The sequence below is a fragment of the Lissotriton helveticus genome, chromosome 5_1 (assembly GCF_964261635.1).
Source record: "Lissotriton helveticus chromosome 5_1, aLisHel1.1, whole genome shotgun sequence".
Taxonomy (NCBI): Eukaryota; Metazoa; Chordata; class Amphibia; order Caudata; family Salamandridae; genus Lissotriton; species Lissotriton helveticus.
In genome coordinates, this window is record NC_136065.1 from 801,060,680 (window position 1) to 801,084,963 (window position 24,284).

At 46.8% G+C, this 24,284-nt stretch overlaps 1 long non-coding RNA gene across 1 annotated transcript; it reads right to left on the reverse strand.

The window, feature by feature from the left end:
- Nucleotides 1–971: 971 nt before the first annotated feature.
- LOC144753381 (uncharacterized) lies at nucleotides 972–1,792 on the reverse strand. Its single transcript, XR_013594323.1, has 3 exons — nucleotides 1,662–1,792; nucleotides 1,360–1,448; nucleotides 972–1,069 (listed from the first exon to the last, which is right to left on the reverse strand). It is a non-coding gene; the product is annotated as an uncharacterized LOC144753381 (long non-coding RNA).
- Between the last annotated feature and the right edge of the window lie 22,492 nt (nucleotides 1,793–24,284).

The window sequence follows — 24,284 nt, forward strand, 5'->3', positions numbered from 1 at the left end:
CTCCATTCCAGCTGACGCTTCGTCCATCAATGTGGTGGTGACCACTGACAGAAGAGACACCCTGTCCACTGCCTGCCTGGCGGATGTTGACTGAAACCCGGCCTGTAATTATTGAACGGAAAACAGGAAGTGCTATTACAATACCACTGATAAATAAATAAAAGGTATGTACGCTGTGTGGTTCAAAAAGTCACACTTTGATGATGCCTAGCAGAAAAATGGTTACAAAACGTACTTTGAAAGTAACAGTAGACCCAAATACAGACCGTGGATTGTATTCAAACCACTTGCCTGCAAGCAAAAGTATCCATAGCCAGCATCGCTCCAACAGTGCTCTACAACAACAGAACCGCGTTGCAATAGAACCCCCCTAAACACATGCAATCCTGCTGCTAGGGCTAACCCTAACGAACCCTAACTTACAAAGTGCCAAAACTGGTGTTTCCTTATGGATTTTGTCCAACTAACTTCTAGCCGGTATTAGACCTTCCCAGGAATGCCCCAGGCAAGACCCGCCAACCCACCCGCAAAAAAACACCCGACACAACACCACCAAACAGCGAAAAAGCTAAATCTCATACTTACAATGTCTCTCGGCCTTCGGTCCAAACGCGGCGCTGTGCAGCTAGGTCGTCATCATCATCATCAATCATCATAACTCCTGTTTTCCACCACGGATTTCCTGAAAAGCAAATGCAATCAAGATTAGACTGTCGCAGCAGTGCTTCGACAGAGACCCCGGCCGCAACCCACCCACGAACAGCAGGAAGCCCCCCAAAACGCTACATTGAGCAAGATGTCTGAAGAAATGGCAAAAAAAAGGCTGTTCCTTATGGATTTTGTCCAAAACACTTGTATCCGGTATTAGACCTTCCCAGGAAAGCCCCAGGCAAGACCCGCCGGCGCCAACCCACCCGCAAAAAAACACGCGACACAACACCACCAAACAGCGAAAAAGCTAAATCTCATACTTACAATGTCTCTCGGCCTTCGGTCCAAACGCGGCGCTGTGCAGCTAGGTCGTCATCATCATCAATCATCATAACTCCTGTTTTCCACCACGGATTTCCTGAAAAGCAAATGCAATCAAGATTAGACTGTCGCAGCAGTGCTTCGACAGAGACCCCGGCCGCAACCCACCCACGAACAGCAGGAAGCCCCCCAAAAGCTACATTGAGCAAGATGTCTGAAGAAATGGCAAAAAAAAGGCTGTTCCTTATGGATTTTGTCCAAAATACTTGTATCCGGTATTAGACCTTCCCAGGAATGCCCCAGGCAAGACCCGCCGGCGCCAACCCACCCGCAAAAAAACACCCGACAACACCCCCAAACAGCGAAAAAGCTAAATCTCATACTTACAATATCTCTCGGCCTTCGGTCCAAAGTAACGCGCTGTGCAGCTAGGTCATCATCAATCATCATAACTCCTGTTTTCCACCACGGATTTCCTGAAAAGCAAATGCAATCAAGATTAGACTGTCGCAGCAGTGCTTCGACAGACACCAAAAATTACACACAAACCCCCGGAACCCCGCCAAAGAGCACCTCAAAGGCAAGCAAGTCAGCAAAAACGGCAAGAAATTTTCACCTCATATTTGGTCCAAAACACTTTTGTCCATTATTAGAGCTTCACAGCAATGGGCCCAAAACCGTCAACTCACCCGCAAAGAAGTACAACACCCCCACAAGTGCTGAGTCTTTCTTCATTGTGCGTAATCCAGCACTCTGCTTGGAGGGAAATCGCAGTCTGGAGGAGGAGGATAGAGGAGCATGTTCTTCAGAACTTGTGAACCTGAGGAATGTAGACTGCGGCACCTTCAAATCAATAAGCAAACAAGTGAAGACAGTTCTGATGATGGTCTTCTTTTTGGGATTAGGTGATTAAAGTTTGAATTAAATTAACTGTGCAAAACAAAGAAAGAGAGACACAAAGCACACAGGAATAAAAGTGAATAAGGACGAAAAAGAAAGTTCTTGATTGATTGTCTCATTTTCAGGGCTCGGTGTCAGGGAATAAGAACAAGATTTCGTCATCATACTCTGCGAATTCAGGCTGGATGAGGTCAGTGGCACCGAACAGAGAAAAAATCCCCTCATCTACGTTGCTGTCCTCATCGTCTTCATGTGGCGTGCTTTCTCGCACTTTGTAATCTGGTGGTATGAGGTGCTGATTCATCTTGATCATTGTCAGCCGCTCCACATTTTTGGGCGATAGGCGGCTCCGTTTGGCAGTTACAATGCCACCAGCAGCACTGAAAACACGTTCAGAAGACACACTTGCGAGTGGGCAAGACAAATAGTTTATAGCCAGGTTGTAGAGCTGTGGCCACAATTGTTTTTTGCCATGCCAATACTGCAATGGCTCCTCATTAAGAAAGACCACTGTTGAGTCATTCAGATAGTCCTGCACCATCGACTCAAGGTCATCAACTGTTCCTCCACTTTGCTTACTTTTTGCTGTGCCTGTGACATTTTTTAGAGAACCATACCCCATCAAACTTAGCCAATCCTCCTCCCCAGCCACTGTTAGTGTTGTCATTGTGTGTGGTGCAGATGATCCAGTTGCCGGTGTCTTTAACGGCTGAGAGGTCACTTGTGCCCCAGCCACAGGTGCAGAAGTGGATTCTTGTGACTGCGGATGGCCTGCTGATGCTGATGCTGATGTACTGGCTTCTCCTTCAATAACCTGCCGTTCTTTTTCAAACCTCTTGGCTGACCAGGCTAACCAATGTTTGTACTTTTGAACATCTGCATCAGCGAAAGGAAAGAATGCGTTGTCTGCCAGCGCCTTTTTGTAGCGTGGATCCAGAATAGTAGCACAAATGTAATGCTGATCTGAGTTGATGTTTTTAAGACGTTCATCACCACGTAGGCGATGTAATAATTTCTCAGACAAAATGAAATGGTTTTTTTTTTTTTCATCTTTTTCAAACTCAGAAGAAACCGCCATCAGTTGGTGCTCCAGTATGCACAACAATGGGATAGCTTTTCCCAAATTACAGTCCTCCTGGCTGACTGCACGCGTGAAGAACTCAAAAGGACGAAGCATGTCTGTCAGGCTTTTAACTATGGCCCATTGCGCCTTACTCATCCGCAGGTCCTCCTTCTGAGATGTAGCCTCTGTCAAGAAATAGTGATCGAGTACCGTATACTGCTCATGCAGACGCTCAAGCATGTAGAAGGTTGAGTTCCAACGTGTTGCCACCTCCTGGATGAGTGCTTTCACTGGCATTCCACGTTGAAGTAGCAGTCTCCGCAGATGCTTCCGGGCCTTAAAAGAATGGCTGAAATGGTTGCACATTTTGCGGCAGGTGGCCATTACCTCGAACGCTGGACTCTCTTTATCACTCAAGAATTTTTGAACTACCAGGTTGATACAGTGCGCCAAACACGGCACTCTAACATGGTGACCCTGTGACATGGCCTTAACTACATTGGCGCCATTATCCGTGGAAACATAACCAATCTTGCGTTTTAGGGGGGATAGCATTGACAACACCTTTTTGTCAAACTCTTCCAAAAGGTTTTCTGCTGTGTGACTTTTCTCCAAGGCAAACATGGCTAGTGTTGCATGTTTCCGAGCAGCTTTGAAAACTTGGTCCGGGTCAACACCTGCGTTTAGCTTTGCTATAACACCTGAAAAAGAGACCCAGTGTGCAGTGATGCACATGTAATCATCGCCTGGGCCACTGGTCCACATGTCTGTTGTCAGATGTATTGTGTGAACAGCACTCTTCTGCAAAGCTGCCCCAATCGCCTGCAGCACATCTTCATGTAGTGCTGGAACCGCAACTCTGGCAAAATAGAACCGGCTCGGAACCTTCCATTTAGGGCAGAGCGTTGCAACTAATTCAAGAAAACCTACCGCTTCTACAAAAGAAAAAGGTAGAAGGTCCACAGCTAGCATTTTAGCCAGCTTAGTGTTATACAGACGCGTCAGTGGGTGGTTGCGTTCATATGGCACGTCTGAAGTAAGCATTGTTCTAATGTTGGCCTGGACCAAGCATTTACGGGCTGATAATGACTTCGTTGACCCAATTTTGCTCGCTGGTGAACTTTTGTGCGTTGGTGTCTCACTCGCTCCAACACTCTTAGTGTGCCTCACATTGGGTGTGCTGCTGAGAGGGGTACTGGGTGTAAGGGAAGTGTTTGACACGTCTTCTTCCTGCTCGTCAACATCAGATGAAACATCAACGTTTCCTTGATTTTGGCCTTTCTTGATCGCAGCTAGGTGCGCAAACCATTGGACACCGTGCTTTCTGTCAAGATGACCACTCTGGCCGCCGGTACCATAGTTGCTACCTGGCTTACCACGACTAACTGCAAGCTTACAAAGGGTACAAATGGCAAACCTTGGATTTTTGGGACAAACAGTAAAGAAGTCCCAAACTGGGGACTTGAAGTGTCTGTGGGACCTGGAGGAGGCGGCGATACTGGTGGTGGTGGTGGTCATGAAGCTAATGCCAGATGAAGTGGAGGATCTGGATTGGCCAACTTTTGTACGTTTTCCACTTTCACCGCCACTAATTAAGGTCGAGGTTGACGCAGGTCTCTTCTTGCCAGAAAGAAATATGGAAGCGGGACGAGTTGGTGTACTACTTAACTCCAATGATTGTGGTGTTTCCACTGCCTCCTCATCGACAACATCATCATCATCATCATCACGCGCAGCAGCTCTTCGGGCTAGGGTCAAAATGTCTGTTTGCTGCATGCCCGCTGGGGCTGCAGTGACCTTTATGATGACTGGGTCGTCGTTGGCAGAGTCTTCATCAGCAGCAGTATCCGCCACTTCTTGTTGAGCCTCATCACACTCCATAAGTCTGAGACTTTGGACGAGCTTCCTTTTACGCTTAAGTACCTTTGTTGGATCATGGTGTGCCTCACTCTCAGACGGCTGTGGTGCTGGTTCCCAAGTTTGATCCGTATCATCAGAAGGAGGTGTGCTTGAAGAGGATGTAGACACCACCCTTGATCTCTTCCTTGCTAGGGTTGTGGAAGACAATGAAGGATCATCAGGAGGAGTGGCTTCCTCAAATGATACCTCGCCTTGATTGTCGATTTCCTGATGTGCCCCTACTTCGGGAGGAACAACTATTGTGGGCACTTGTTGTGACCCTCCATGCACCTCTGCATGCGCATCTCCTTGCGCTGCCTCTCCTTCCACATGTACTTGGGCTTGTACTTGCACATGTGATTGTTGTTGCCGCTGTGGTTGTTCAACACTCGTCAGATGAGCTACAACAACCTGTGTTGATTGAGGGACATTGCTGCTGCTTTCTTGCGATGAGCCAACATCACTGGTCGATGGTGATTGAAGAAGTATACTGGCTGCCTCTGCAGCACTCAAGGGCTTGGACTTAAGTTGGCGTGGTGGTGGTGGTGGCACTGAGCCCAATGGAGCGGGGGTGCTGCTGCCAGCTTGGTCCCCAGCAGATCCCGCTGCAGCTGCTGCAGGCATACTTTTTTTTTTACTCACAAAAAAAGGGGCGGGCGGCACACCAGTGTCCTTGGTAACTTGCTTCTTCTGCTCCTTACTGGCACCTTTCTTGCTAGAGGAGCTACGGGTTACTTTTTTTGGGGCCATCTTCTTCAGAGCAGGTCAGCAGGCAGCAGTTGCACGAGTTGCAGAGGGTTCTGTGTCCAGACGTGACGTCGCGTGACGTTATGCTGCACACACCGCTGCAGGACTTCTTCCTGGCACTGGTGGTTCTATTGAGTCTTCTTGTGCACCTAAAAGCAATGGAAGACAGAGGAACATCAGTTCAGTTATACACCCCAAAAAATCGACAAAACACAGAAAAATGAGCACAATCCCATGCCATCCATGATGTTTACATTGAAGACACCCCACAGAAAGACTAGGGACATGCAAGTATGCAACACTCACTACCCCTGGGCATAAGGGATGAAAAGTAGGCAAAATAAGTGCAGGCCTCAGACACTGCCTCTCCTCAAAATGGCCCCCTTACACCCCAAGCACATGTTGCTGCCTGTACCAGCCAGCACTCAAGATGGCCACCACCACCACCCACATGGCCAGTCCACATCAACAGTACACCCCCAAAAAACAGAAAAACAGCCAGAAATCACCACAATCCAATGCCATCCATGATGTTTACATCAAAGAGAGTGAGACAACACCACAGGCACACTCAGTCCATGCACCACCACCACCCCTGGGCAAGCAAAAGGCCACACCAGCAGCCCCCCAAAAACGACAAAAAAAAATAAAATAAGCACAATCCCAGCCCATCCATGGCCTCAATTATGTTTAAATTCAAGAAGACACCCCACAGAAAGACTAGGCCCATGCAACACTCACCACCCCTGGGCAAAGGGCCACACCAGCAGGCCCAAAAAAACGACAAAAAAACAATAAAATCTGCACAATCCCAGCCCATCCATGGCCTCAATGGTGTTTAAATTCAAGAAGACACCCCACAGAAAGACTAGGCCCATGCAACACTCACCACCCCTGGGCAAAGGGCCACATCAGCAGGCCCAAAAAAACGACAAAAACCAATAAAATCTGCACATTCCCAGTCCATCCATGACCTCAATGGTGTTTAAATTCAAGAAGACACCCCTCAGAAACACTAGGCCCATGCAACACTCACTACCCCTGGGCATAAGGGATGAAAAGTAGGCAAAATAAGTGCAGGCCTCAGACACTGCCTCTCCTCAAAATGGCCCCCTTACACCCCAAGCACATGTTGCTGCCTGTACCAGCCAGCACTCAAGATGGCCACCACCACCACCCACATGGCCCGTCCACATCAACAGTACACCCCCAAAAAACAGAAAAACAGCCAGAAATCACCACAATCCAATGCCATCCATGATGTTTACATCAAAGAGAGTGAGACAACACCACAGGCACACTCAGTCCATGCACCACCACCACCCCTGGGCAAGCAAAAGGCCACACCAGCAGCCCCCCAAAAACGACAAAAAACAATAAAATAAGCACAATCCCAGCCCATCCATGGCCTCAATTATGTTTAAATTCAAGAAGACACCCCACAGAAAGACTAGGCCCATGCAACACTCACCACCCCTGGGCAAAGGGCCACACCAGCAGGCCCAAAAAAACGACAAAAAACAATAAAATCTGCACAATCCCAGCCCATCCATGGCCTCAATGGTGTTTAAATTCAAGAAGACACCCCACAGAAAGACTAGGCCCATGCAACACTCACCACCCCTGGGCAAAGGGCCACACCAGCAGGCCCAAAAAAACGACAAAAACCAATAAAATCTGCACATTCCCAGTCCATCCATGACCTCAATGGTGTTTAAATTCAAGAAGACACCCCTCAGAAACACTAGGCCCATGCAACACTCACTACCCCTGGGCATAAGGGATGAAAAGTAGGCAAAATAAGTGCAGGCCTCAGACACTGCCTCTCCTCAAAATGGCCCCCTTACACCCCAAGCACATGTTGCCTGTACCAGCCAGCACTCAAGATGGCCACCACCACCACCCACATGGCCAGTCCACATCAACAGTACACCCCCAAAAAACAGAAAAACAGCCAGAAATCACCACAATCCAATGCCATCCATGATGTTTACATCAAAAAGAGTGAGACAACACCACAGGCACACTCAGTCCATGCAACACTCACCACCCCTGGGCAAAGGGCCACACCAGCAGGCCCAAAAAAACGACAAAAAACAATAAAATCTGCACAATCCCAGCCCATCCATGGCCTCAATGGTGTTTAAATTCAAGAAGACACCCCACAGAAAGACTAGGCCCATGCAACACTCACCACCCCTGGGCAAAGGGCCACACCAGCAGGCCCAAAAAAACGACAAAAAACAATAAAATCTGCACAATCCCAGCCCATCCATGGCCTCAATGGTGTTTAAATTCAAGAAGACACCCCACAGAAAGACTAGGCCCATGCAACACTCACCACCCCTGGGCAAAGGGCCACACCAGCAGGCCCAAAAAAACGACAAAAAACAATAAAATCTGCACAATCCCAGCCCATCCATGGCCTCAATGGTGTTTAAATTCAAGAAGACACCCCTCAGAAACACTAGGCCCATGCAACACTCACTACCCCTGGGCATAAGGGATGAAAAGTAGGCAAAATAAGTGCAGGCCTCAGACACTGCCTCTCCTCAAAATGGCCCCCTTACACCCCAAGCACATGTTGCCTGTACCAGCCAGCACTCAAGATGGCCACCACCACCACCCACATGGCCAGACCACATCAACAGTACACCCCCAAAAAACAGAAAAACAGCCAGAAATCACCACAATCCAATGCCATCCATGATGTTTACATCAAAGAGAGTGAGACAACACCACAGGCACACTCAGTCCATGCACCACCACCACCCCTGGGCAAGCAAAAGGCCACACCAGCAGCCCCCCAAAAACGACAAAAAACAATAAAATAAGCACAATCCCAGCCCATCCATGGCCTCAATTATGTTTAAATTCAAGAAGACACCCCACAGAAACACTAGGCCCATGCAACACTCACTACCCCTGGGCATAAGGGATGAAAAGTAGGCAAAATAAGTGCAGGCCTCAGACACTGCCTCTCCTCAAAATGGCCCCCTTACACCCCAAGCACATGTTGCCTGTACCAGCCAGCACTCAAGATGGCCACCACCACCACCCACATGGCCAGACCACATCAACAGTACACCCCCAAAAAACAGAAAAACAGCCAGAAATCACCACAATCCAATGCCATCCATGATGTTTACATCAAAGAGAGTGAGACAACACCACAGGCACACTCAGTCCATGCACCACCACCACCCCTGGGCAAGCAAAAGGCCACACCAGCAGCCCCCCAAAAACGACAAAAAACAATAAAATAAGCACAATCCCAGCCCATCCATGGCCTCAATTATGTTTAAATTCAAGAAGACACCCCACAGAAAGACTAGGCCCATGCAACACTCACCACCCCTGGGCAAAGGGCCACACCAGCAGGCCCAAAAAAACGACAAAAAACAATAAAATCTGCACAATCCCAGCCCATCCATGGCCTCAATGGTGTTTAAATTCAACAAAACAGTTGTATCATGCACCCATAACCAACCCTGGTCCTACTGGATACTGTGGCTACCCACAATATAATTTATTTAATTTTCTGAAAAAGTTCCAAAATTGTACTTGCAGCAACTGTAATGCCCCAAACAAACTTACTTGTGAAAGTTGATTTCTAATCCAAAAGTGATCCAAAGACAGTCAAAAAGGCCTCAAATCCAAATATCCAGCAGCACCCACAAAAAGTAATCCTTCCAGCTCCAGATCCAAATGAAAGTGACCAGGAGATGGACAAAGCACTGGGAGGAGCCTGCTGGACAGGAACAGGAAGTTGGAGACTGTGGGGCACTTCCTTCCTCCCCCCCCCCCCAAAATGGACTCCTTGCAAAAAAAAAGGCCATGCAAATGTCAACCTGAGGAGTGATTCTGATAAAAATCATAATTTTCTGAAGGTTTATCCTGTTTGCTGGTGATTTTCTTGTGCGAAATTGCAAAATCTCTATTTCGCAAGTGCGAGATTGTTCCTTTCCGCCGCAACTACATGTTCGCAATTGCGAACTCTCGCGAGGTGTGCTGTGCAAGGTGGCAAGCCGCGAGTACGTATTCGCGGGCGACAAACTCCCGCGGGAACACGCAGCAAGATCTAAAATGGCGCGTCACTCGCAAAGAAAAACAACTCGGCAAACGCTAAAATGACGGAAAGTGAACGCCGTGCACCACGCCGCGCGCCGCAACCAAGCAAAAAATCCGCCGCGAGCGGATTCACGGATTTTCGACAAATTCGCGAGCGTTCGCGGATTGCGGATTTGCCGAAAATCCGAAAAATCCGCGAGCGGAGCGGATTTTACGCCCATGCTTAGTAATGATTTCTATGCCTATATAAGGATTGGGTAATTTATACCTATATATGGGCATGAATCGGGAGCATTACACTAGGGTCCTAGATTCCTACACAACACCCACTCCACGATATTAAGTTCAATAAAACTAAATGTATAAGCACTGAACATATCTAAGGCAAGTGTTTACAATCCCACCCAAAATACAAATTGCATTTGAAAGGTTTGTTCACATAGACTGAGTATAAACTTTTTGAAAAAAATAGGTCTCAACCGATATGAAGCATAGTATGAGAGCATACATTCTAACATTTATGAAAAATGAAATTACATTCATGAAATGTCTCTGTAAGGTACAGAAAAAAGTTTGAGACTATCCCATAGCATAATATTTAAACTTTTTCATTTTTTAGGACAAGGCCAAATATTGTCATTTAGGAAGTTTTCAAAAGAAATCTTGTTCTCTAAGAATAGTTCTACTTTAAGCAGATTATTCTGTGCCAACAAGTTCTATTTTGGAAAAAGTTCATTTTGTTAGACAGTTTGTTTTTGAAAAAACAAAGGCCGAATTTCAGAGTTCAGGGAACGCTGTGTGAACTAATCAAAAGTTATTCTCGGTGTCAGGAGAAAACATCAGATCATCTAGGCTGGCAAAGAAACCATCTACCATAGTAGGGGAAAGTGGAACCACTTCAATTAGCAGGTCGAATGTGCATAGATGAGGATCATCGCCGTCAGCGTTTGATGCATTAGCAATGTCCGTAGTGGGTGGTACCTGTGTGCCTGTAGTGTCTCGTATCTCACCCTCAGTTAGACTTGCTGGTGAGACCTCAATGAATGTCGTCATCAGAATGGGCAGCCGTTGGGGGCAACATGATGCATGAGTCATTACCGGACCTAGCAAAGCGTCAACATCCGATGGCAGGACTGATTGGAGTGTAAGACAAATGTCCAACACACATTCTTCTCCGCAAAGCAGGCATCGCAGAACAGGTAAGATGCAATCTTGCCAGATTGGTCTGAACGAAAGGAACCAAGTTGTGTTCAGATCCCTTAAACGAGCCAAGCCAAGAATCTGTGTAATTCTCTCACGATACCTCATGGCAAGGAGGGCTTCTTCCATGGTAGTTTGGGTATCGCTGGTGACTGGACTTGCCATATCGGACCCCGGATTAATAAAAATAGAAGTCCTGCTACGAGTACCAAGATGAGAGGCAGGCCGCCGAACACAGAGTGTACGAAATTTGGAAAAAGGCCGAGGACTGCTTCAAATGGTGCTAACAGTCCTGAAAAAAGCATCCTAAATACATGTGTGATGCCACTGGTATCAGACATATTTAAGATTTGACTTAACATTTCTGCGAAATGTACTGGGCAGTTTGTTGATAATAATGCATGTATCTCTGCAGAATTCCTTGCAACTTGCAGATCGTACGTTTCTCTATATGAGGTCAGTGGCACAGTTTTTTTGTAAAAGAATGACTTTCATTCTGCTTAAAGTATCAATTTGTATAGAAGAGATATTCAGTGAAGGCCATAACGCCGTCTCCTTTTCTGTCTTGCTTTACTTGCATACAACAAGTGACCCTGGATGACACACTAACTAGATACGCTTTTCATGGCAACATGCCACAACAGCTTTGGTCATTGAGCATAACGTAGCTGCCATTGAATAGCTGCCTGAAAATTGGTTCTATCACTGTGGAGGGTGAACCGTGCAGGTGGCATGAGAGGTTATTTGCAGAACCTTCGCAGGCTCTGTATAAATTAATACCTTGGCACAAAAGTGTACCACTTAGTGAGTTCTTACAATTTTTACCACTAAGGAATACCTCTTTTCCCCATTCCAACATTTGTGTGTGTAAGGTAAAGTCCAGGTCGACTTAATGTATTCTTTACCCAACCTTTCATACAGGCCAGCTGGTATATGCTGTAGACAATACTGAGATTGGAAAATCGTCACTGGTATCGTGATGGTGCCATGTATTACCCATTCAATGACAGGTTTCTCAGAAACTGTCAATGGTAATCTTTCCAGTTTCTCAATGCTCAGCACCGTATAGTCTGCTCCTTTTTGTGCTAAAGAGATTTGTTTATCTGTAAGGTTAAACATAATAAACAATGACGTGGTATTGATTAAACGCCATGGCACGTAGCCTGAACAGAGATTTTGTAACGTCCAGCCTAGCAGCATTATAGAACGTAATTGAGACTGGTCATGTTGTAACATTAGCAAGTCTTGCTCTATTATTTCAATTGCAGAGGATACAATGCTGTCCAAAGAATGTATTCTGGAGGACAGAGTCGTTAACCCGTTGTCCACTACAGAGAGGCTTTTCTCTAAATTAATACGATCAATTTATCGTATTCTTTCTGCAGTTTCCATTTGCGTTATTTTCCATGCTTCGTTGTAAGCAGCGTTTATACTGGCGTATATGAAACGTTTTTGACGTGGTTTGCAAGTCCCCATTAAGAAATCTCACAAACCATTGCCTCCTTTAAGTAAAGATAAGTGTTGTCTAATTTCTGGAAGTGTAGATTTATGTAGCCACTCAAGGCATAACTTTCCTACACTGTAAGTAGTTACTATCTCTGGATGTTGTCTCTGGGAGTATCTTGGATCTGGCCTATTCACTTTGAACCCTTGCGTTTTGTTCAGGAATCTATCTTGACAGTTATTCCTGCCTGTGGGCCAGATTAACCATTTTTTCCAATCAGGATTAGATCTGTTTTGAATTAAAATCTGTTTAACGTCTACCTCCTCATCCGCAGAGTTATTGCTGTCAGGTGAGGGCTTTGTATGGACGGTTTGTTTGAATCTTTTATCTTAGCCAGGCCAAGACAAGAAGTTTGTTGAACAGTGTCATTTAAAAACATTATTTGTTCTGGTGTAATGCAGGCTCTGAACAAAGCTTCTATAACTTGCACCTGCCAATCGTTTGTGCCCCAGACAGTTTTTGTCTCAATGTTGTCTTTCCAAAAGTCAAAACCTAATGTAAACAGCTGAGCATAAAAGTTTGCAGAATAAATTTGTTTAGTATTGGTCAGCATTGTTTTCATTCCTGTCTTATTTTCATTTTTAAAATAAAACGTTTCTGGATTTGTGACATTAAACCCTGAGAAGTACGGAAACTTTTCATAAAATGTTTTTAAGCTGCCCTTTGGCGGCGTTGGACAATGTTCTCATTGATTGTAAGTAAAAACATTTCTAGGGTTTGCAGATTTATGCAAAAAATGGTGACCATAATGATTAAAACAATACATTTGTTCATAATCTGATGAACCTTCTAGGTATACTCTGTGAATTTAGCTGACATTTCTAAATCTGTCATCATGTTATTAACAGTTTCAAAGTCCCAATCATCAGAAAATGTGCTGGGTGAGACAAAGTCACTCAAAGAAACCTTAAACTGGTGTGGAATCTTCAGCAGTTCCACCGGGCCATAGATGTCATAATAAGTTCTATCCCATGCTATACCACCAGGTATAGGGACGGCTGTGATGTTTACAGATGACAGGTCTCTTCTTTCACGATGAGATGATTTGTGAGGTTTCAGGAGCAAGTTGATTTTCTTACTTGCTGTGTCCATTGTACTCTATTTTCCATCTATCATCGTTCCCAAACTTAACACAAGTGTGAGCCAAAGCAGGAGAAAAAGTACACCTAACACAATCCAAAACTCAACCCATGGTGAAACCAGATATGTTTTCTCAAGTTGATGAAAGAGTTCTGTTATTTTTGCTTTGAAAGTTTTATTTGCTGGCGTTGCTTCAGGTTCACTGGGATCCTCAGAGAAGGTATCAAAGTTGATGAAATAGCCAGAGGCAGTTCTGTCAATTGTTGGAATAACATCAGGATTGTTCGGAAACGTTGTAGCTGCTTCTTCCTTTGTCATATTTGTATAGTCAGAGGCTACATCATTGTAGACAGGTGTTTCTTGACAAACTGTTATTTGGGTATCCAGAGTCACAAGTTCCATGGCTTTGTTGCATAGTCCTTCTTTTCTTACTGCAGGTAGATCAAAGGTGATAAGTCTTTCAGTTTGAACCTCATGGATTGTTGCAAGATTTGGTTGTCTACTACATCTTGGGAGTCCACTGGGCTTATTACTTATTATCGACCACATGATTTGGTTTGACCAGGTCGATGGACACAACTCTGTTCTCCCTTTTACCAGCAAGGGGCGGTAGTAACACTGTTCTTGTTCCGTAGATAGCTAAGACAGGTACTGCTTTTCTGTAAGAAGGCCCAAATTCCTTCTTTACCGCGATCTTTTCCCTGACTAGATCCCCAATCTTTGGAATCCAGACAGGTCTTGCTGGGACAGGTGTTTTTTCTTCAGTGGTTGTTTGCTTCTGTATTGTGTTACTCAGACTTCTTCTTGTTTCATTTAAGTCCTGTAAAACCGCCAAACGATCTTTGACATCAATGGGTTTTTGTTCCACCACTGAAGTTTGACAATCGAGGTCTCCAATTATCATTCTAGTACCAAACAGTAAATCATATAGAGTGATTCCACCCAGAGAATGTCTTGGCAGATTAATAAGACTACGTTTGACACTTATTAGATGTTTGATCCATCCATCACCCGAACCTAATACCTTAGCTGTTATGGATTGCTTTATGTCACGTTTTTTTCTTTCCACTACCGCATTACCCTCTGGATGGAAGGGACTAGAATACCGCGATGCAACGCCCAAGCTAGCCATGGCCTCTTTGTAAACTCGAGACCTAAACGCAGGACCCTGGTCAGAATGTAGCGTGCCGATTGCGTATGTGTCGATAAAGACTCGCAAATCCTTTATAACAGTTCTGGCGTCAGCCGAGCGCTGGGACCACATCCAAATCAATCTTGTCTTAATATTTGTGGGATCGCGTACGTCTATGGCGACGTCTGCGTGTAGAAAGCCTGATGCTGTCTAACAATGGTGTCTGGACTGGGCTGGCTATACCGTAGTCAGGTATCTGGTGGTTGTCGAAGCTATGATCTTTGTAACATGTGTCACAGTGAATTCCGGAATTTGTAAACTTCAATGCTCATTCCTGGCCACCAGTACATCTCTTCTAATTCCATTAGAGATTCTAAGATCCCTTGATGTATCAGACCCTCTCCCATATGTGCTTCGTGAACCAAAGCACCTCTCTCGTTCCTGTTTGGAATTACTCTGTCCCCCACTGCAGGGATTCGAGAAAAAGGAACGGAGTTTACATCAATTATGTATGTATTACCGAGTGGATAGTTTACAGGTAACGCTGCATAGCTACCTTCCATTGAGACTTTGACTGCTAGCATTGTTTCGCCGTCTATTACTCTTTTTGAGCGAGTGATTGTAGCTACGGAAGCCGTTTGCACAGTGGCCTTCGCGGCTTCATCAGCCAATGAATTCCCTGCAACGTGAACGCCATCACGCTGATGACTCAGTGTATGAATCACGTGAATCTTTTGTAGTTCTTTCTGTAATAGAACTACTTGTTCCCAAAGCATGTTATGCTTGATTGTGCCACCTTTTGTATTTTTGAAACCGTTTCGAACCCAGTTCTGTAAGTGCTTGTTGCAAGATTCAACGCAGAAATATGAATCGCACACTATCAGTGTGGGGAATTCGCGATCGGCATTTTCAAGCGCCATCTTGAAAGCCTGTAGTTCAGCTCGCTGAGCTGTACAGTCTCCGAGTGATTGAGTTTTAGTGACCATAGGTCTAAATTTACCTTCGCGCCTGCGACCTTTAACAATCCCGCACGCAGCACTATAGACTTGTTTACCCCCAATTGCGGGCTGTGCTGATCCATATGTATAGATTATACATCCGTAATGTTCTAGAGGCAGAATCTCGGTCGGCAGAGGACATTCGTATTCGTATTGTAGTAATTCTTGTGTCTTCAAGTAGGGGTCAAAGACGTATTCAACGTCTGTTGCAGCAAGAGAATTAACCCATTGTATCCATCTCAGATGTAAAGCTTTAGCATTGGGAATGCTTGCTTTTGTCACTGCCTCTAAGGCAGGTACAGGTGTAACGATCATTATGCGTTTACCCTGTGCGAGAGCTCTCTATTTTGCTACTGCAATTTGAACCGCTGTCAGATTTTTTTCTGTAGAAGTGAATTTTATTTCAGCTTGTGTGTACAAGTGTGATTTGTATGCTATTGGTACCCTTTCACCTTCATTAAAGGTCAGGTATGTGAATCCGTATCTCCCTGGGATGATTCGGATCACAAGGTTGCGTGCATTATCGCGTGTTTCTAACTGTGTTTTTGCTAACATGTCTGTTTGCACTGAACGCAACATTTCTGTATGGTTTTGAGTCCAATTTGTTGGTTTGAAATCAGGTTTGATTAGTTCGTAGAGAGGTTTAACCCTTTCTGCGTAATTCAGAACATAAGTTCTTCCGAAATTCAGGAAACCTAGAATTGACTTTAAGTTCTTCAGCGTCTTTGGAGGTTGGAGCTGCGCACATTTCTCTAGGAAGTTGGCTGCCAGGCTTTTGCCTTCACTTGATAATTCATATCCTAAGTATAGGACGTTGAGATGGGTAATTCGTGATTCCTTAAAATTGAATTTGTACCCTTCAGAATTGAACCCAAGTATTATGTTGTTCACTCTTTTCAAGTGCACGTCCAAATCATCGTCTGTAAGATAGATGTCATCGACATAAGATAATGCCTCTTCATCGTACATTTGTAGTAACTCTGTTACTCTGGCTGAAAATAACCCTTGACTATTCTTGAATCCTTGGGGGAGACTTCAAAATTGTTGCTGTGTCCCCATAATTGAGAAAGAGGTCAAATGCCTGCTTTCAGGTGCAATGTTTTGACAGAAACACCCATTCAAAATATCTAATGTGGTTTTATATTTTTTACGCACGATCTTGTTCATCAGTGCTGCACTGTGTGCATTTTTTACTGCAAATGTTTTGCAACAGGAGTTTAAGTGTCTGTAATCCAAAACTAGACGATATGAATTGTCTGGTTTGGAGACCAGAAACAAAGGATTGTTCATTGAAGAGGTGCATGTTTCAATCACCCCTTGGTATTCAAGTTGATTTAAAATCTCCCTGACTTGTTATTTAGCTTCTTGCTTAACTGGATACTGCCTCTGTGCAGTAGGTTGATTTTTTAACTGGATTTTATGGTTAGGAGAGTCCTCATCCCATCCCACATGATTTTTATATAATGCTGGAGCCTGAGCCACAGCCCATTTTCTGGCGTAGGTGTATTTGTTATGAAGAGGAATATGATTTGAGAAGGCTGGCATAATTATCTCTTTGCCATGTGGGCACTCCCTGACAAATTCAGGTGGCCAGTATTGTTCAGCTAGAAGAATGTCATAACCCTTAGATAGCTTCTCCCAAAAGAGTGCTTTTATTTTCTAGGTATGTTCAATCAATCAATCAATCAATCAAGCATTTATATAGCGCACTACTCACCCAGAGGGTTTCAAGGCGCTGGGGGGGGGGAAAGGGGGGAGGGAGAGGGGGGGGGGTTCGCTACTGCTCGAACAGCCAGGTCTTGAGCTGCTTCCTGAAGGCGAGGTGGTCCTGGGTCAGGCGGAGGTGGGTCGGAAGGGAGTTCCAGGTCTTGGCGGCCAGGTAGGAGAAGGACCTTCCTCCTGTGGTGGCTCTTCGGATGCGGGGGACGGCGGCGAGGGCGTGGCTGGTCGATCGAAGTTGGCGTTTGGGAGCGTAGAAGTTGAGGCGGCTGTTGAGGTATCCTGGGCCATGGTTGTGTAGGGCTTTGTGTGAGTGGGTGAGGAGCCGGAAGGTGATTCTCTTGTTGACCGGTAGCCAGTGCAGGTCTCTCAGGTGTCCGGAGATGTGGCTTCGGCGGGGGATGTCCAGGATGAGTCGTGCTGAGGTGTTCTGGATCCGCTGGAGTCTCTTCTGGAGTTTGGCGGTGGTTCCGGCGTAGAGGGAGTTGCCGTAGTCCAGACAGCTGGTGACGAGGGCCTGGGTGACCGTCTTCCTGGTCTCGGTGGGGATCCATCGGAAGATCTTACGAAGCATGCGCAGGATGTTGAAGCATGACGAGGAGACGGCGTTGACTTGTCTGGTCATGGAGAGGGAGGAGTCCAGGATGAAGCCCAGGTTGCGTGCGTGGTCTGTTGGTTTGGGTGCGCTGCCCAGGGCGGGGGGCCACCAGGAGTCGTCCCAGGCGGAGGGTGAGGATCCCAAGATGAGGACTTCCGTCTTGTCCGAGTTCAGTTTCAGGCGGCTGTTCGACATCCATTTGGCTACGTCTGTCATCCCTTCGTGCAGGTTGGCTCTGGCGGTGGCGGGGTCGTTGGTCAGGGAGAGGATCAGCTGGATGTCGTCGGCGTAGGAGATGATGTTGAGGTTGTGCTGGCGTGCGATGGCTGCGAGGGGGCTCATGTAGACGTTGAAGAGTGTTGGGCTGAGCGAGGATCCTTGAGGAACGCCGCAGATGACTTCGGTGGCCTCCGATTTGAACGGGGGGAGGCGGACTCTCTGTGTCCTTCCGGCGAGGAAGGAGATGATCCACTCAAGTGCCTTCTCCTGGATTCCGACGTTGCTGAGGCGTTGTACTAGGGTACGGTGGCAGACAGTGTCGAAGGCCGCGGAGAGGTCCAGGAGGATGAGGGCCGCTGTTTCTCCGTTGTCGAGCAGGGCTCGGATGTCATCGGTAGCTGCGATCAAGGCGGTCTCGGTGCTGGGGTTGGCCCAGAAGCCAGACTGCGAGAGGTCGAGGGAACCGTTCGTCTCGAGGAAGGCGGCCAGTTGCTTGTTGACGGTCTTCTCGATGACTTTTGCCGGAAACGGGAGTAGCGAGATGGGGCGGTAATTCTTGAGGTCGGTGGGGTTGGCTGAAGGCTTCTTTAGTAGAGCGCTGAGTTCGGCGTGCTTCCAGCTCTCCGGGAAGGTGGCGATGTCGAAGGAGGTGTTGATGATGTCCCGCAGGTGGGGTGCGATGACAGCGTTGGCTTTGTTGAAGACGTGGTGAGGGCAGGGGTCTGTCGGAGATCCGGAGTGGATGGAGTTCATCGTGCGGATGGTGTCTTCGGTGCTGATCGGGTCCAGGCGCGGAGTGTGGTGGTGGGGGGCGGTGGTTCGGTCGCGGCGTGCGTCGGTTGAGTGCTGAAGCTGTTGTGTATGTCCGCGATCTTGTTGTGGAAGTAGGAGGCGAGGGAGTTGCAGAGGTCTTGCGAAGGGGTGATGTCGTTGTTTCCGGCGTTGGGGTTGGAGAGCTCTTTGACGATGTTGAAGAGTTCCTTGCTGTTGTGTGCAATGATGTCCAGTCGTTCCTTGAATGCGGTTTTCTTGGTGGCGCGGATCAGTTGGTGGTGTTTTCGGGTGGCGAGCTTGAGGGCAGTCATGTTGTCCGGTGTTGGGTCTCTGCGCCAGGTTTTCTCGAGTGCTCTGCATTTCATCTTGGAGCTCTTGAGTTCGTCGTTAAACCATGGGGCTTTCTTGCTGCCGGGTCTGCTCGGCTGGGTCTTCAGAGGGGCGAGGTCGTCTGCGCAGTCGCTGATCCATTTCATGAGGTTGGTGGCCGCTTGGCTGGGGTTAGTTGTGCTGGTGGGAGGGTTCTTGCTCAGGGAGGTAACAAGCTGGTCTGCAGTGATCTTGTTCCAGCTTCTGCGGGGACCTGTTGCTGGTGATGGTGGAGCGTGGTCCTTCTGAAGCTGAAGTGGACGCAGCTGTGGTCCGTCCAGTGGAGTCCCGTGGCGTGGCTGAAGGCGATGTCCTTGCTGGATGAGAAGACGGGGTCGAGTGTGTGTCCGGCGTAGTGGGTGGGGGTGGTCACCAGCTGCTTGAGTCCGAGGTTGGCGAGGTTGTCCAGCAGGGTGGTAGTGTTGCGGTCGTTGTTGTTCTCCAGGTGGAAGTTGAGGTCCCCGAGGAGGATGTAGTCGGCGGAGGGGAGGGCGTGTGGACTGACGAAGTCGGCGATGTCCTCGCTGAATTGTGTACGTGGTCCCGGGGGTCTGTAGATGAGGGTGCCTCTGAGGGTGGTCTTGGGATTGACGTGGATCTGGAAGTGCAGGTGTTCGGCGGGTGCGAGGGTGTTGTCGGTGTTGGTCGTGATGCGGATGGTGTTCCTGTGGATGATGGCGATGCCTCCTCCTGTCTGGTTGACGCGGTCCCTCCGGATGATCTTGTAGCCGTCCCGGATGGCGATGGCGATGTCGGGCGCTGAGGAGGCGTTCATCCAGGTTTCCGTGAGGAAGGCGACGTCTGGGGCTGTGGTGTCCAGCAGGTTCCAGAGCTCGGCGGCGTGTCTGTGGACGGAGCGGGTGTTGAGCAGGATGCACTTCAGGTGGGTGCTGCTGGTGTTCGGCTTGGTGGGTGCTGGTGTGGCGTGGGTCCGGTTGCAGGTGAACTTGCAGGAGTGGCAGCTGAAGGGTCCGTGGGTGCGTCTCGGTGTGGCTCGGTAGCAGCCCGCGGTTCGGCCGGTGTTGAGTGCGATGAGTTCGGTGGTGTCGTAGGTCCGTCAGGTCGGCTTCTGTTGGTGGGGGCCAGGGGTCCTGGCACTGGGCGCGGTCCAGGCGCGGACGGGCGCAGACGGGCTTACCTTTGGCGCACCTTCGGCGCTCAATCGGTGCTCCCGCTGCGCGCGTCCGCTGCGCGGTCGCTGAGGGGGCGTCATAAGAAGGGAGCCGGTCGGGCGGGTCAGCTGGGAGGCGGGAAGGGCTTGACCAATCGTCTGGCGAGGGGGGCGGGGCTGCAGGCAGGAAGCGGCGGGACGGGACAGGCAGAGCGGGCGGCCCAGCGGCGGCTGGGGCGCTGCTGTCGGCGTCGGCAGAGAAGGACTCGGCAGCAGGGGCTCAGAGGTGGGAAATGAGAGGAGCAGGGGGGGCGACCAGGCCAGAGGAGTGTTATTTCATATAACTTGTGGGGTACACTAACCCTGGTGTCGGCAGTTTCAACTTGAATGCATTCATTCAAGTCCACTGTCTCTAGATGATCCTTCAGGATCCTGCGAGCTATAGTCACTTCTGCTGCCCTGTCTAGCATTGTCTGGGCCCACTCCCCATTCTTGAGTTGTGTCCTCAAGATCCTCAGCATGTCTGATCTTTACGCTTGCTACCTTCTTCTTGGTGAATTGGGTTTTCTTATTTTTAGGAACGTGCTGTTCGTCTTTGGACTTCACGAGTTCTTTTTTCTGTTCTGATCGTCCTCTCCCTCGGATTTCTGCGAGGAGGTCAGAAAGGTACGAGAGGAACGTGTATCAGTATCTTGATATCTATCAGGTTTTCTCAAATTATTCCTATTTCTGAGGTTATATCTTTTTTCAGAGGGCTCCCGTTGTGGAGACCTACCTCCCCGTTGGGGAGATCTTCCTCTGGACTGAGAACGCTTCTCTTTCGGACGTGTCTGTTTAGTATTTTCCCACTTCTTTTTAGGGGTAGTGAGATTATTTTTAATAAAAATCTTTTCAGGATTTTCTGTTAGTTGGGGTTTTAATGGTTTCCCACCCAAACTATCTCTACCATGTACTTCATAAGATTTTTCAATAATTCTTGCAATCATATGGTTGGTCTGTTATATCTGTTTCTTTTAGCTTTTGGCTGATTGCCACGGATACTGCTTCAACTTTGATGTTGGCTAATAGTATAGCCAAGACCTGTTTGAAATCTTTTAGTAATTTCATACCAAGATTTAAGGCAGGTTCTGGTCCATATTCATTTTGAATCTGTCTCTGAACGTCTGGTATTACCGACATGGACGGAACACCATGTGTTTTTGTGTAGATTGAAGCAAAGACTGTACCCCAAGTGTCACAGTCCTCCACATGTGGTGCTATCCCCATTGGTAAATAGATTTCAGAATCCTGTGTTTCTCATGAGGTGTACTATCAGGGAATACTGCCTCAATTTGAGTAAATGTTTGAGCTAACCAGAACAGAATGTGTTCCCTCTTTACAGGCAATTTACCAAATGACTGACTGTATAGTCTGTGGTGTGATTTTGTTTGTGTACCCCTGGTGAGGGGTGTGCTGTGGAATCCTCACAGTAGGTTGGACGGTTAAGGGCCGCATGACATATTGAACTAATTGTCTATGTATTTTAATCAACTGTTTTAGCTGTACTAACAGTTCTGGACCTGTCATGTTTTCAATATCAGGATGTGGTGTATAGCTGGCTAGTGCCGGCCATGTCGCTCCTGGTCTACCTAGTGGACCGAGCCTGGTTATGTGATTTTCATGTTGTAGGGCGCATTTAAACCAGAGCTGATGCTCTTGGTAAGTTAATGGAATTTCAACGTCCTCGTAAGGAACGTATTCCGTTAGAGGTTCCTCTACTTTATAGTAGTGGAACTCGTGTGTTCCTCCATCAGCTGAAGGAAAGTGAATCCATGAATAGAACACTTCTGTCTGCCGATATTCATGTGCCTCTACAGCAAATATTACTTTACCACCTCTCGATGATACTCCATTATTTATGAGTTTGTAAGTTATAGTTTTTCTTACATTTACCGGGATGATTATAGCATCCGGGTGATTCTGTAGGAGATTTCTGTCTTCTAAAACTGCTTGAGCTGCAGCTGCAGCTAATTCTTTGCCAGTAATAATTATTTTACTGACTGACGAGTTAGCAGAACAAGTTTCAAGGAAACAAAGATTAGGTGCACAATATTTTGGAACACTGTATCCTTCAACGTTGAACAAACCAAAAACTAATACATAAGATTTTTTGTCCTACTCAGTTTTGGCGGATATTATCCTTTCACCCACTCCAGACGTCTATTGGAGTATTTTACGGGCAAAAGGAGTCTGTGTGAAAAGCACAACTGAGTTACTCTAGTATCTAGCGTTAATTTATCGCCTTACCAAACGTTGGGCGCCTTGTAGTGTAGTTCCTATATTCCCAATAGGCTCTGCGCATTGGAATAATATATCCTGTAGTTTAGACGTAGCACTGAGGTTGACTAGGTCTCTAATGAATCTATTAGACTTAATTGTGAGTGCCAGCTAGCTCAGAGGTCACTAGAAACATTCTCGAATTAACAAGAAGGGATTAGTTTCTGACAACCACATAAACATGACAACTTTGTTTCCCAAGAATAAGAAATCAATCTCTAGAGTAGCAGAAACAATAGATAACTATTTTACTCACTCAATCGTGCATTCTTCGTTTCACCAGAGGTGCTGAGAAAATAGAGAGATGGGGATTTTCAATAAAAACTATTTATTGAACAGTCTTATTTCTCGAGCATAAGAAATGTACTGCTACAATTGTAATACTGGTTATAAAGTACAAGGCATATAATACGATAAGTATTATAAAGTAGTACTGTAAAAGCATGATATGGTTTCTAAGTCATAAAAATACCTAAAATACATACAGTGATAAAATAATGACTAAAAGTACTCAACTGGTGCTTCTAAAATACGCCTACTCCGGTGTACCAAACCTAAGTCTAGTACAAGGGAAGAAATAAGTGAGGTGTAGCCTAAGTTTAGTATTCTTTGCCAAGAATCTATTCCAAGAATTCTCTTAAGGGTCTAATCAGCTCCGTACCTTGGTTTTAGAATGAAGGAGGTCTTGTATCTCTCTCTCAGGACTCGATTTCCCAGCAACCCGCAAGGGTAGCCTGGAAACACTACTGGAGCTGGAATTCTTCGGCGGGAGAAAAGACAGCATCTCTCAGTGCGGCAGCTGGAGGGTCGGCTTCCTTCGGCACTTGCTGCTGCAGGGCGTCGGGCAAGTAGTTAGTCGATCTGCTCCAAACCACTGTGTGTTTGTCTGGGCAAATGCAGGCATATTTACACCTAGAAGGTGCCGAGTTTGACGCATGATTGGACATAATAACGTCATCAAAGACTCAGTTCTTTGAAAACTCCATCATTTCCTAGATAAATTAGTATTCAGGCAAGGGGAAGTCCCTAGCTGCTGAAGGCGGGTTTTTCTAAGAAATCGTTGTTGATTCTCGGAACTTAGTGGAAGTAGCCATGCCGTATTTGTGCTGCATAGGCTCAGTCTAAATATGGTAATGATTTCTATGCCTATATAAGGATCGGGTAATTTATACCTATATATGGGCATGAATAGGGAAAATTACACTAGGGTCCTAGATTCCTACACAACAGTATAAACGCTTATGTGTACCCTGTCCACAGACCAGGTCTCCTGGAAAATGCAGGTTAGTCTGTTTTTTGCCTCATTATTAGGTGTGGGAAGACATCTGTGAGTTTCTGCATCGCATAGCAACATATTGTCAATAATCCGATAAGCCAGTCAGGTAGAGGAATTTGGTTGCAATGGGAGCGCAGCCTTGACTGCGCCCGTGGTATTATTAGATAGTACATCAGTATTTACTGCTGGGTGCAAATTAATGGTGGACGGTACAGCAGTGTACCTAACTTGCAGGGATTTAGAAATGGAACCACTTTCATAAGCTATATGGCCGGGCAGAGCATGCAAAGAAACATTTAGTTTCCCTGTTTGGCCACACGCTGTAATATTCAGATT